Raw genomic sequence first — 12,341 nt, forward strand, 5'->3', positions numbered from 1 at the left:
GGATATATTTCTCTGTCAGTACATGATGAAGCGATGATTGTTAGGTCATTGACTGACAATATTTAAAAGGTATACATCACTTATTGCCGATGGTTATGCAAATGTACGTATATCAGTACAAAATGACTCAATCACAGGAATGTGTCTTAAATCATTCCTTTTACCGATTCGTTTCATCGGTTACATTAAGTGAATATCTTGAGATTCCATTCACGATGTATAATACTTGCATGATATTTTCCACCAAGAGTGAATTGATTTCACCTTCTTTCTGTTTAACCCTTGTGGAAATAATAGTTTTAACTTATCGTATACATTATACGATTCAAAAATAGTGAAAAGTCTCGTAAAAATAGCGCTACGCGTCAAATGAAGAACCATATCCCTTTTCTATGTTCTTCGACCGATTATGTAGATTGTTTTGATAACCTAGAAATTGCTAGACACGCAACAAATATATCTCCGCTCAATCCCCTTCACCTTATCCAATCTGGCATTATGGAAAATGATACTCCGCTATCCTTATTTAGCACAAATGGTACCTAGTCATAGTGCTATTCATTTAGATCTAAAATCATTAACTGGGATGGCGAATTTGGCTCACTGTCTGGACCTAATTTCAATGTGATTATGATGAGGATTTGAAACTACCTCTATACCTTGAAGCAGCGACGTGAAACTTGGTTACCATTAAGGCCCAGTCAGTATCCCACTACTCACCTTTATCGTAGAATATTAGATGATGCTCCTCGTGGTTATGATGCAGCTTTTGTAACCATAGCAGTAATTTCTACGGGAGGGGATCGACTACTAATGTCATTTACCCGGGTAGGATGTAGATATCGATATTTTAGTGGGAATTATTGGGAAAAGGAGTAAGGGGTAATCCCCCTCAACCAAAGGCACAAAGAAGTAACACAGTGTAACGTACAATCCGAAGTGCGAAGTCCTTCGCTTCAGCTCCTTTTTTACGCAGCATTTGAAAAGGGATCGGAATGTTAATGAAAACTCAGGCCGCCCAGCCTCCATGATTCAATACAGTTGAAGGGAATTATGCATTTGATAAATACGTTAGTTTTAAAATGGAGTAAAAATGTCAAAACGGTGTAAGCAGCGAAATAAGTCTGTAATGTATTTTTTTAACTAAAATTATATTTTTGGCTATTATTCTGAATATTTTTGGAGGTAAAAGAACATTTATGTGCCAGAGAAGAAGTCGTTTCATCTGAGATTGATCCAGTTAGCATTTTTTATTATTAAACGATTTCCTTGATTTCTGAAGTAAATTCGAGTTTCGGAAAGGCCTTTTTGAAAAGGTCCCTTCGGTACTGAAGGATAGTCTGCCAATTTTGTCGTAAAATTTACTCTTCCTCCTGGCATGAAGTTTTGACGCATTTACGAGTGGGTCATTACCATCATTGCTCGTAGAGAATCATTAACTCTGCCTGATCCAATCATTTCATTAACACTTTTCCCGATGGATTTTCAATTTTTCGTCGAACATAGTGAGACTTTTTTGACTGGGTGTATCAGGGTAAAGTCAGCAAGTGGCAGTTGGTTTTATGATCCACGAAGCAATTGGAATGGCACCAACGAGGGGAACCAATTGAAGGGCTAGCCGACGGAGTTCGATGGGCAGGAAGAGAATTCCGGAAAATTTTCCCGCCTCCATTCCTAATTGATCCTCGTTTACTCTTCTATTTATTTTTTCATTTATTTTAGCGAATTTCCGTCATCCACCGACAGGCGATTGGCTCGGGTAAAGCTGGTAATGGGTTTATTGAATGATACGGGAATGAACGGTGAGATGGGGTCAATGAAGGATATACGGGTAAAAGGATTATAGCGGGAAGGGTATAACGGATATGAAGGGTTTGGGTGGGATAAGGGAATTTCAAAGCGGGTTAGGATATATTTTGGGAAGTGTGGAGGAAAGATTAGAACTATAAAGAGATGTTCGAGAAGGCGATGACAGGAAGGTATCAGAATATTGTCCATTTTTGCTCGGAGTCGTTGACAGAAGACCTTAGTTTGAGCGCCGACCATTTAAGATGTCCATGTATATGTATATTCCACATATTAAACTTAAACCGAATATTTTGGCTATTTATTGTACTGATTAATGTGTACATTTAAATAAAACTCAATGGCATGATATCAACTCATAGGTTAATGTAATTAATGGCGCAAATGTCTAAAAGAACGTTCGTGTGGATGCATAACTGTTTCCCTTAGCGCTTCGTATTCCAAACTAAGGCTATTATTCATAAAAGTAGTGTTCCTCCCTTCACGAAATACCTTCAGTTTCCTATTATTTCAGTGCTTATTTTATCAGCTCCTCTTTTCGACAACAAATTTTTTCGGATACATTCATTAAAAATGATAAATTTTGATAATTTTTAAAGTTTCTATTGCAGATATATCTATGAATTTCCCCATGTAACCTACTTCAACAAGTTTAAATATCCGATGAAATCGGGCGAAGGCTTTGACGTTTACTCGCGTTCTTTAGAGAATTTGGAAATAAATCTTTCTTTGTTTTCTGGAGGTGAAATATAAAATATTAAATTGATTCATATTTAGTATGTAAAATGCTACGTGGTAAAGAATTCCTGAGTGAAAGTTGAATCATAGTATTTATTTTCACGTATTATATCTGCGAAAATCCCAGTTCTGATTTTCTGGCGCATTTTCCGCAAACGGATCAAAATTTTAATCTAAATTGTACTGCCAGTTTGTTTCTCTCCAATTTTTTTTAAGGAGTGGCCCCTGAAACTTTTGAGTTTCATTCAGCTCAAATGCAGGGTGCAAAGCTAATCACCCCTGCGAAAAGCTGTTTCTGCTTGCTCGAAAATCGTTGGATCCGAGGAAGCAAGTCCATGTCGCTGAAACCCTCCATCCACGAATCTTGTGTCCCTCGAAGGGAATTCCTCGACCCCTGGCTCTCCCCGTCTTATTTGCAGCGGACAGGATGATGCAAACTTTTAGGACCCGTCAACAAAAGCTATTGGATATCCCCTTCTCCCTCGCCCGCTCTCTCCTTTCTCCGTCTGAACAGATGCGTCTGAATACACCCCCTTTCCCGCCAACTTCCCGCCTTGACGTGAATCCGGAAATTCGCATTTTATGGTAAATCCGTCGCCTGAAGTCGCTTATTTTTCTTCCTCAAATTTTCTATCCGTCGCCGACCCCCGGCAATTTTGCAAGTTCCTCCTTCAATTAAAATAACGCCAGTCAAAAACATTGCCGATTTTCATGTCAATTTTAGGTGTGTAAGTTAACTTACTTATCGGTAAGTTAAGGTATTTAAATAGTAATCATGATTTAATAAGGCTTTCTTCGTTGATTTTCATGTATTGATGTCTTCATGTATTCATGTATTTGAGAGTTAGCAATCTTTACTGATTGGGTGATACCAGAGAAGAATAAGAAAAAACAGTTAGGTCTTAATTTATTTAGCTCAACTCAACTCTGCCTACGTGTCATTTTATATGCTCAACTAATAATGTAAAACAAACGATTTTGAAGTCATCTCTAAAAACATTTGGAAGAATTTCTGTAAATTTTTATTTGTAACATTAATTTTGTTGAATTATTACATTTTGATGTACATATTTTTAACCTTTAGGTTGCAAAAGTTAGATAAAATTAAAGCTAATTTATTATATAACATCTCCTTTGGTTTCTAATATCTCTACGGTAAATGCGTGAGAAGCGAGCAATGAGGATATTATTATGATACATTCTTTTAATTTTGCGCAAAATATTTTTACTAATTCTATAATAATGTTTGATAATACTTCCAACGACGCATATTCAGAAGTAAAGAATTTATATTTGGTGCATATGTCGTTCTGAAATCATTCCTCTGTGGGGAGACATACAGAAAATGGTAGTCAGGTGCTTGAATTTCTCCTCATGCAGTTTTTCATTAAGGATCGGAAAATATGGGGTTGGGAGAATTCTCCTATGCCGAGATTTTGGTGTTTATCGTGGTTGAGATCAGATAGTCATAAAAGAACTGCAGAACAGTGTGTGATTTGGATTATTCTGATGGAATATTTCAAATGGGATATTAGTTTAAAGGAGAAGAACTACGAACTGTTCTGACACTTCATTTGATGCCATCGAAGTGTAAGAAGTACGACTAAGTCATGAAGATTTTTTTCCAATTATTAAAGAGGTTCAGAGGAGGAATCTTTATCTGTCATTCTCTCTCTATTACTGTAAGACCATTTAAATAATTTCTCTTGCTTTTAGAGTACGTATTGAAGTAATGACTGCTTCATTTCTCGTTTTTTCTCTTTCTTTCCACTTCGGTTGTACTTCCTCTACTGCCAGAAGAACTCCTTTTTCATATGTGCTATTTTGCCACGTTGTTTGTCGGTATCTCGTACTCGTATTACGTCAGATGAGACATTGTTGTGACAGCTTAATGGAAAGTGAAGGAATTTTTTTTCTTTACGCTGACTTCATCTTTTCTTCGGTTGACTTCCCTCTTTGTCGTCGCTCCCTAACCCATCCTGTGAGGTGATCATCGTATCCTCACTCTTTACGATCCACACTCATAGCGAGGGGGGAAGACGAGTTTTATGGATTGTTTTATATCTCATTTATCATCATCCATAAAGAGCACAAGGAAATCAGAATCAAATGATATCGTCTTTATAACGGTCGCCAAGACTTATAGGCGTGATATTTTTGTTTCAATGCAGGCTTTTATAGCAAATCTTTCTTAGATTATGCGGGTTTACGTAGTAATCGTCGCAGTAATTTAATTTGCAAATCGAAATCTAATATGCATATTTACGTGATCACATCTTCATTACCATATTGATGATTCATTAAATCGAAAAGATAAGTGAATAAAAATTTTGTTCTCTTGCTTTGTGTCAGAGCAAGGCAGTATAGTATAATGTCTAATTATCGTAATAATTAATATGTTTTTCTATCATATTGTGAGTATATTAATTATAAAACGATTCAGCTTTGTAATTTAATTAGTCTCAAAACCTGGATGCGTAGGTAGGTAGTAAAAACATCTCCTTTGAAGAAAATCATCGTATTTTTGTCAATGTTATGAGTTTTTATTAAGGAATCCTGCATTATATTGGGCTCCCAGTTGCCCATAAATGCCAAAGAAACTTTTGCTGTACTATCAGCAGAAGGAAAATTTTCTAATATAAAACACTTTTTAAAAATATGGCTCCTTAGCCTTGAAGTCAGCATGCAATCTACCTGGTATTAGGTTGTTGCCCTAAATCCCCGACCTTAGAGCTGTAATAAGGCATCAGTGAATACTTGAAGTGAATTAGGGTGAGGGACGACATTTTGTACCATAAAATTTCATTTGTTGAAATATATAAATCTTCTGAGGACGATATCAACTTTATTTCCAGTTGTTACTTTTCTTTTTAGTTATTATATCTCAAAGGAGTGGTTCAAAATTCAGAGCTCTGTTCTATGGGGTATCATTAATTTTGAAAGCCAAGGTGTAGATATCATTCTTTTCTATGGCTGCGTAGGTTTTCGCTGCGGTGGTTTGAAGTATTCTGCATTCTGCATTTTCGACCTGAAGACGCCGAATGCAACTTCGGCGAAACTGTTGTCTGAATCAAACAACATTCTTTTCACCTAAGATTCCTCTTTGAGAAAGTACGTTTGTGCGTCATTATATGTGGATACATATCGCGGAGTCAATCAGAGAGTACTGTGATTAGTTATCCCACTATTAAAACTATTCAGGACGGGCCGCTTACTATTGAGGGGTCAATGAACCAGAACACGTGTCATATCCGGTGATTCTTCTGAGCCGCAAGCAAAAAATTCATTGAACAGAACTGCAAATATTGACTGTGGGATTTGAAATCTTAGTTTAACGAAAAATAAATAGAGAATTCCGGCGCCCCGACATGCAGGTATGGATTTCACCCCTCGTGTGGGGTTGCGTGACTTCGTAAACCACCCCAGCGGATGAGGAGCGGTCTCGATTGCTACGGCACCCCTGATGATTCGTAGCACTGGGGTCCTTTTACACCCCCTCCCATCCCCGAGACGATTTACGGTACTCTGCGCGTGCGGGCCAAATACATCAATCAAGGGAGAGGTTAAATCCACGCCGAAGAGTCCGGCTCGTTCTTCGTGGGGAGTAGGTACTTATGTGCAGAGCTTTCAATTAGCAGGATAATTTTATTATCCTTATGTGGGAGTTAATTCTATACATATGTGGGAAGTACGACCCTGAAACATTATTTTGTTCAATTGGCATGCCTTTGTGCCACACGTTTTTGGGATAAAATTTTTAAAAACCTGATTGTAAACCATTTCAGGAAACGCGTTCTATTTTTTATTTAAAATAATATTGTACAAGTATAAAGTCAGTCCTAGAGTTCTCAGCTATGATGATGCAAGACATTTACAATTTATGGATGCTCTCATGTTTACTGAGTTTTTAGATATCCGGGGGGGGGGGTGAGGATGCTATAGGCTTTAGGACTGTAATGACTGTTTGAGGGTATAGGAATGGTTCGGTCAAAGGAGTGCTGGTTACTGAATATGTAGGGTTCGTCATCCATAATCCATCTGAGAATTTCGATTATTCGCTAAATTATAATATACGATAGATTTTCGTTCAGCACTCTGATACAGCTCTACGAAGTGAACTTTAGAGGAGTACTGGGTAAATGTAATGAAAAGGTCCAAGAGAAAATATACTTTTCGCTGATCCTCACGAAGTTGGATTGATTGTCGAATTGGATCGCGTGCATCGTAGAAGAGCTTGATTTCATAAACGGTTTTATGATAACCTTAGTAGCGTATCCAAAGTATTTGAGGAGCTAGGTTGGAAATCACTCAAGGAGCGAAGGTTAAATTACAGGTTAAATATCTTGCTTTAAGTGAAAGGATGTGTCTTTAGTAATGATGTTGAAAATGTATTATTACCCCCATCGTACTACGACAGACGAGATCATGTCAGTGAAATTAGAGAGATTAAGTGTAGATCAGATAAATTTAAGATGTAATTTTTACCACAAACGGTAAGGGGTCAGAATAAGATTGTCCAACCGCGGTAATGGTCATTATTCGGGTCTAAATTAGTCTGATGTGTATTCACCTACTGCCTAGCGGTATATTGCAGGGTACTTAAAAAGCTCATCTGTTTAGCGCAATATTCCTTAAAAATATCTTCGAATGAGATAGTTTCATAGAGTGCTCCCTTCTGGTGAAAGTGATAAAAATTTCTAATCGAGGGGTCAGATTAATCAAGTTTTGATAGTCTCAAGATGTGAGTCAAAATTTTAGCGTCACAATTAATATTTGTTTATACTACGTGAAGAGAAAATTCTTTCTATATACTTCTTTGACATTTTAGAAAAATCTTGTTCTATATCGGTTAACGTTCATTATTTGTTTTTCTTTTTTTCATTTGTAGCTATGATTGCGTATGCTTATTTTAATTTACCAGACACTTGTTAAAAATGGAGGTTTTAAGCCACTGTGAGCATTAGTGATCCCATGAGAAAATATACCGAATCCTTTCTTTCCGGAATCAACCGCACCAGCGATGTTGATGTACGTATGATTTCTGGACTTAAATTATGTTCTTTCCGGAGCTATGTATTTCCCATGTTTGCAAGGCACCCAGGAAATCACGATACCGAGGTTAAACTTGCTCAGTTAATTCTTCTTCAAACCTCCTGCTCTTTTGTTAGAAACTTAGTCTTCCCTATCCTCTATTTGATATGCCATTTCCCTTTTTTTCTAGTTTTAAGACGCCGAGGAATCGGCTATGGAATTTCGGAACGCTTGCATATTGATCATTACCGTGATCTTTCTGATTGCTTAGAACATAGTGTGGCGTCATTTCTGGTGTCACAGATCCTGCACATGAGGTTGATGGCGTTTTGCTCACACCTCGCAACCATATGGTTTTTCACTCCTCCCCTTCATTGAAATTCACGGTTATCCTCCCGGGCCATCCTTCCGCACCCTTCCAGTCCTTTCCGACTCTCCCCATCTCACAAGCCCTTTAAAAAAATCCCTCCCGCACCCCATTCCACAATTCCCACTTGAACCCCATCACCGAACTCAACCTCACCCCTCTTCAACGAGCTAGAACTGGCACGTGAGCACGTTATTTCTCCCTTAAACAAAAGACACTCCAGGCGTAAGGATTTGTTTTATTTATTTTCTCTCTCGTATTTTTTCCACCTTTACCTCTTTCCCATAAGTTAAAAGTAGAGATTTGTAATTACTTTTATTTATTGTGACCAGGAAAGAATTGTTCATCCAGTTTGAATGCCCAAGGAACTTCATGTCCAATTGTCAAAATTTTACAAGATACTTTTTCAGGAATTAATTTCAGAGTTTACAGTTGGCAGCTCTTAAATATTGTTCTTACTTGTAAAAAATTGCATAAACCGTGAATGCAAGCGGTTCCAAATGTGACGATAGCAAGACATATTCGCAATCACAGCCGAACGATTAGATATCACATAGCGACAGATAACAACCAAACAGATTTGTTTCCATCGCATTCTTTGGTGGAATGCGACGGATATAGGTTTTTTCATCATCGAAGCGAACAGAATTCTCATTCAGAAATGGGTTTTGTTTACAGTTTTGTCGTGTGACGCCTGTAGTTGATTCATTTTTCTGCTGGGATATTTTTGTGACTCGAAGCAGTGAAGATAAGTTTTCTCCAGTCAAAACTAGTTTAAGGTTCAATTAAGCCATCAAAAAAAGAAGGTGATTTTGGTGTGGGGTTGGTTAAGTAAAGGATGGTATAAAAATGTATTGGTTAAATGTTAGGGAGCAGGGAAAATTTTGATTTTAGGGAAACCCAGCGACCCAATTAACGTATTCCAGACAAAAGATCCCGTGGTATAATTATCTCCTTTTGCATAATCTTAAGCATATTTAGCCAGTTATTAAGGAAAGTTGTTATTTTTCGGCTAAAATCACCAGGGAAAACAAATTCTAGATTTGAACATTATAGACAATGCCTTTGGAACCTTTGGCCACCCATTTTTTCCAGTTCCCTGCAGAGCATGCAGGGACTGCGTCCTCGCTACATTAACGGTAATTTGGAATTTATCGAGCTGTCATTTACCATTTGAGTCAAGAATACTGGTCCTGCGATATTATTGTTACATCTGATGTTTTGACGCTCTCTACCAACGTATGTGGATGTGCACTCATACTCTTGCAAGCCACACTGAAGTATGGTAATAAAGATCGTTCAAATCTTATTACCCCTTTGAACTGTAAGAATAACATGCAGCATGACTTTAATAAGCCTGTCAATTAAAGTAGAGAGCTTTACGTAGATTATTATAGCATTAGAGACCACACAGACGATGATATAGAATGAGTTGTTAAGAAACATATTCGATCATAAGTTGATTTTGCTGTTTTTGTTTGGTATATCTATGTTGAATAATGTTTTATTTAAAACTGAGGGATAGAGTATACTACCAATTTTTAGAGTTCTAACATGGAATATTTTCAATTTTTTTGGATGCCACAATATACACAAATGTATTAATTGTTATATCACATTCGTGGCTTCTTATTTTGGAACACGTGCGATTTATGTGAAATTTGCCGCTCAAGATATTTATCGGTTCGCGTGAGATCATTCAGAGCTATGCACTCAATTTTCCCATTACCGTAAGGGTACCGGCATTTTATATGTTCTGAAGATATCTTCCCCTAAGGTGTAAATTAAATATAGTTTCAGTAGTCAACTTAAAAAATGTCATGAATCATCAATATTATCTTCTTACAGATTTCGATAAAATTGGAACTTTGTTTATTGTATTCTTTATTTTTTTATTACTTTCGATTACTTGAGTTTTAAGTGATCTGCACAAGTAATACTCTTTCGCAATTTGCTTGCATCGAGTTCTACGATCGTTTGCTTTCCATTTACATATGTTGCCGTAGAAAGTAAAAGCTCACGTAAATGATTAAGAGTGCTATCACGTTCCGATTCGCTCAGGATTCAACCTCACCGCGCGCATCTCCCGCCAGGATCCCTAAAGAAAATTCATACCCACCCGTCGGAAAAGTATCTCTTCACGTAATTGAACGAGGCTCAGGCCTCGAACCAGGAGCCTGCAATTAAACGGAAAACCCTCTAACCCTCTCACCCTGGGCGAAAGCTGGAAGGAAAAAAACTTTTTCTGTCTCACGCATGTCTCTCGTTCATTTCTTTCTTTTTTTTCGGCACCAAATCCGCCTTGTTTTTTCCCTCTTCCTTTGTCACGGGAGATGAGGGGTTCGTGCCTCGGGATACCCCACCCACCCTATTCAACCTCATCCTCCGACCGCGGCAGCGTTGCCATGTCTTTCACACGTGGGAAACTCTCGCGGAAAATTCATTTTTCGGATGAAAAATGGTTTTATTTTGAGAAAAAAATTTTTTTTCAATGTTTTCATTGCATTTCAAGAACTCGAGAGACGCCGGGGAAGCGTCTGTAGGTGAAGGCGGGAGTCGAAATTCGTGGGTTACTTGGGGAGGGAGCGTTTGGTGGATGGAAAAGGGTGTTGTTTGCTCTTTCAATGAAAATGAAATTTGGATTTTATTTCGAGGGGCGCAGGGCCGCCGGAGTGTTGTCGGGACCGCCGAGGTAAGCGACGAGGTTGCGTTGCGCGCTTACTTGGGGAAACCTTGCGTGAATGAATGACTGAGTGAGTGAGTGGATTCATACGTTGATTATTCTTGAGTTATTGAAGAGTAAAAGCCTCTCCATGAAACTCCGAATTCAAGACGTTTCTGACTTACATTTGTGTTGGCATTGAAATCTTTGGCTTCATTTATATGGATATTAAAAGGAAATTAATGGTAAATTGAAAATTTTCCACCTTAAACGTGCTGATTTTAATGGGATTTGATTTCAGCCCTCATTTGATATGATTAAGTGTTGAGTGAATAATGGTATTCACTTTGCAGTGAATTCATATTTCAAGAGCTCAAAAATTAACAGAAAGTTATAATTTTGACATGCTCTATTTCTGGTTGAAAGTTCTTTTGTCGTCTAGTCCTGGAGGGAGTATTCACCTCTTCATTGTTAGCTACGATCCGCTGAAGATGGAAATGTTTATCATTGCGTAAATTTCCGGATAACTCAATTTTAAATTCTTATTGCTTGAATATATTTCTGCATTAAGTGCGAAATTGTTTTATTGAATAATTTTGAAGCTAGTTCAATAGTTTTAACTCCTTAAATTTTATCTATTATTTTTCGTATATTTCACATCATTATTTTTTATTGTAAGATATTGCGATTTTAAAATCAATCAAATATAACTTCTAATTAATATCAGTCACAACTTAAAGAAACCTGCCCCATAGGTTTGACTTCAAGGCTATCAAAGCAGATCGCGGAATTTCGTAACTAATAACTAGTTAGGAAAATGCGACCAAGTGAATTAGTTGTTCTGAATTATTTATATGCTGTCTCTCGGGAAACCTAACGTGAGTTACGGATCTCATGTTCATACGAAAGCGTAGAATAAATTAGCTCCCAGAGATTGAGGCTATGTGGTTCTGGTTGCCATGACATCCAATACCAATTACTCTGTCATTTCGAGGATGCGAGGAAGGCTAAAATATGTTCATGGTCTGCTGAAACTTTCACTATGGTATTTTTAGTGTTTATATTAAATATTTTACAATTTGGCTAAAAATAAATATGGTTTTTGAATAATGTTATTTATTTTTAGTTTATTGTTTCGCATCATATTTTGTATAAGAACGAAATTACTTCTCAAAAGACAGGAAAAACAGCCCTAGAACGAAGCAAGTTTTCCACAAATTTATTTATGTTATGACTTTTTCAAAGTTAATAATTCGTATTATATTGGGTATTTTTCTTAAAAGAGGTACTTTTTCATTATTTTTCAAATAAAATATAATCACGAAATAACCTTAACTAATCTAGTTAACTTTCCATATTTGCGGAATAGAATATATGACAGGAGCTACTAAAAAAAATAATTTTTGAAGAAGAAAATAAGAATTTTCACCGTATTGAATTTGATTCTGTCCATTTTCCATCTTTTGGACCTATTCTACTCTCCAGTCTAATGTGCGTTTTTGTGCCCAGTTCGGCTTTCAGACTTTCTTTTATTTTTTCATACGCCGATGTCAACATACCTCGTCCTGCGCAGTGGCGTCTCGGTATATCGGGAGAATGCTGCTTTTTGTTTCATGATTTCGAAGATTTCGTCCCTGAAAATCTTTATAGTTAAGCAGTATTCATAAACTTTAACATGACGTTTTTTTCAATGAAAAAGTCACTATAGATTTTTTAGATGTGTGTATAATAAGTTTG

At 37.1% G+C, this 12,341-nt stretch overlaps 1 protein-coding gene across 3 annotated transcripts in view; it reads left to right on the top strand.

The window, feature by feature from the left end:
• LOC139697528 (proton channel OtopLc-like) overlaps positions 1-12,341 on the top strand; it is a 161,774-nt gene that overhangs the window by 143,060 nt on the left and 6,373 nt on the right. The window lies entirely within an intron of this gene.

Source organism: Hetaerina americana, unplaced genomic scaffold, assembly GCF_022747635.1.
Source record: "Hetaerina americana unplaced genomic scaffold, ioHetAmer1.1.p SCAF_8, whole genome shotgun sequence".
Lineage (NCBI taxonomy): Eukaryota > Metazoa > Arthropoda > Insecta > Odonata > Calopterygidae > Hetaerina > Hetaerina americana.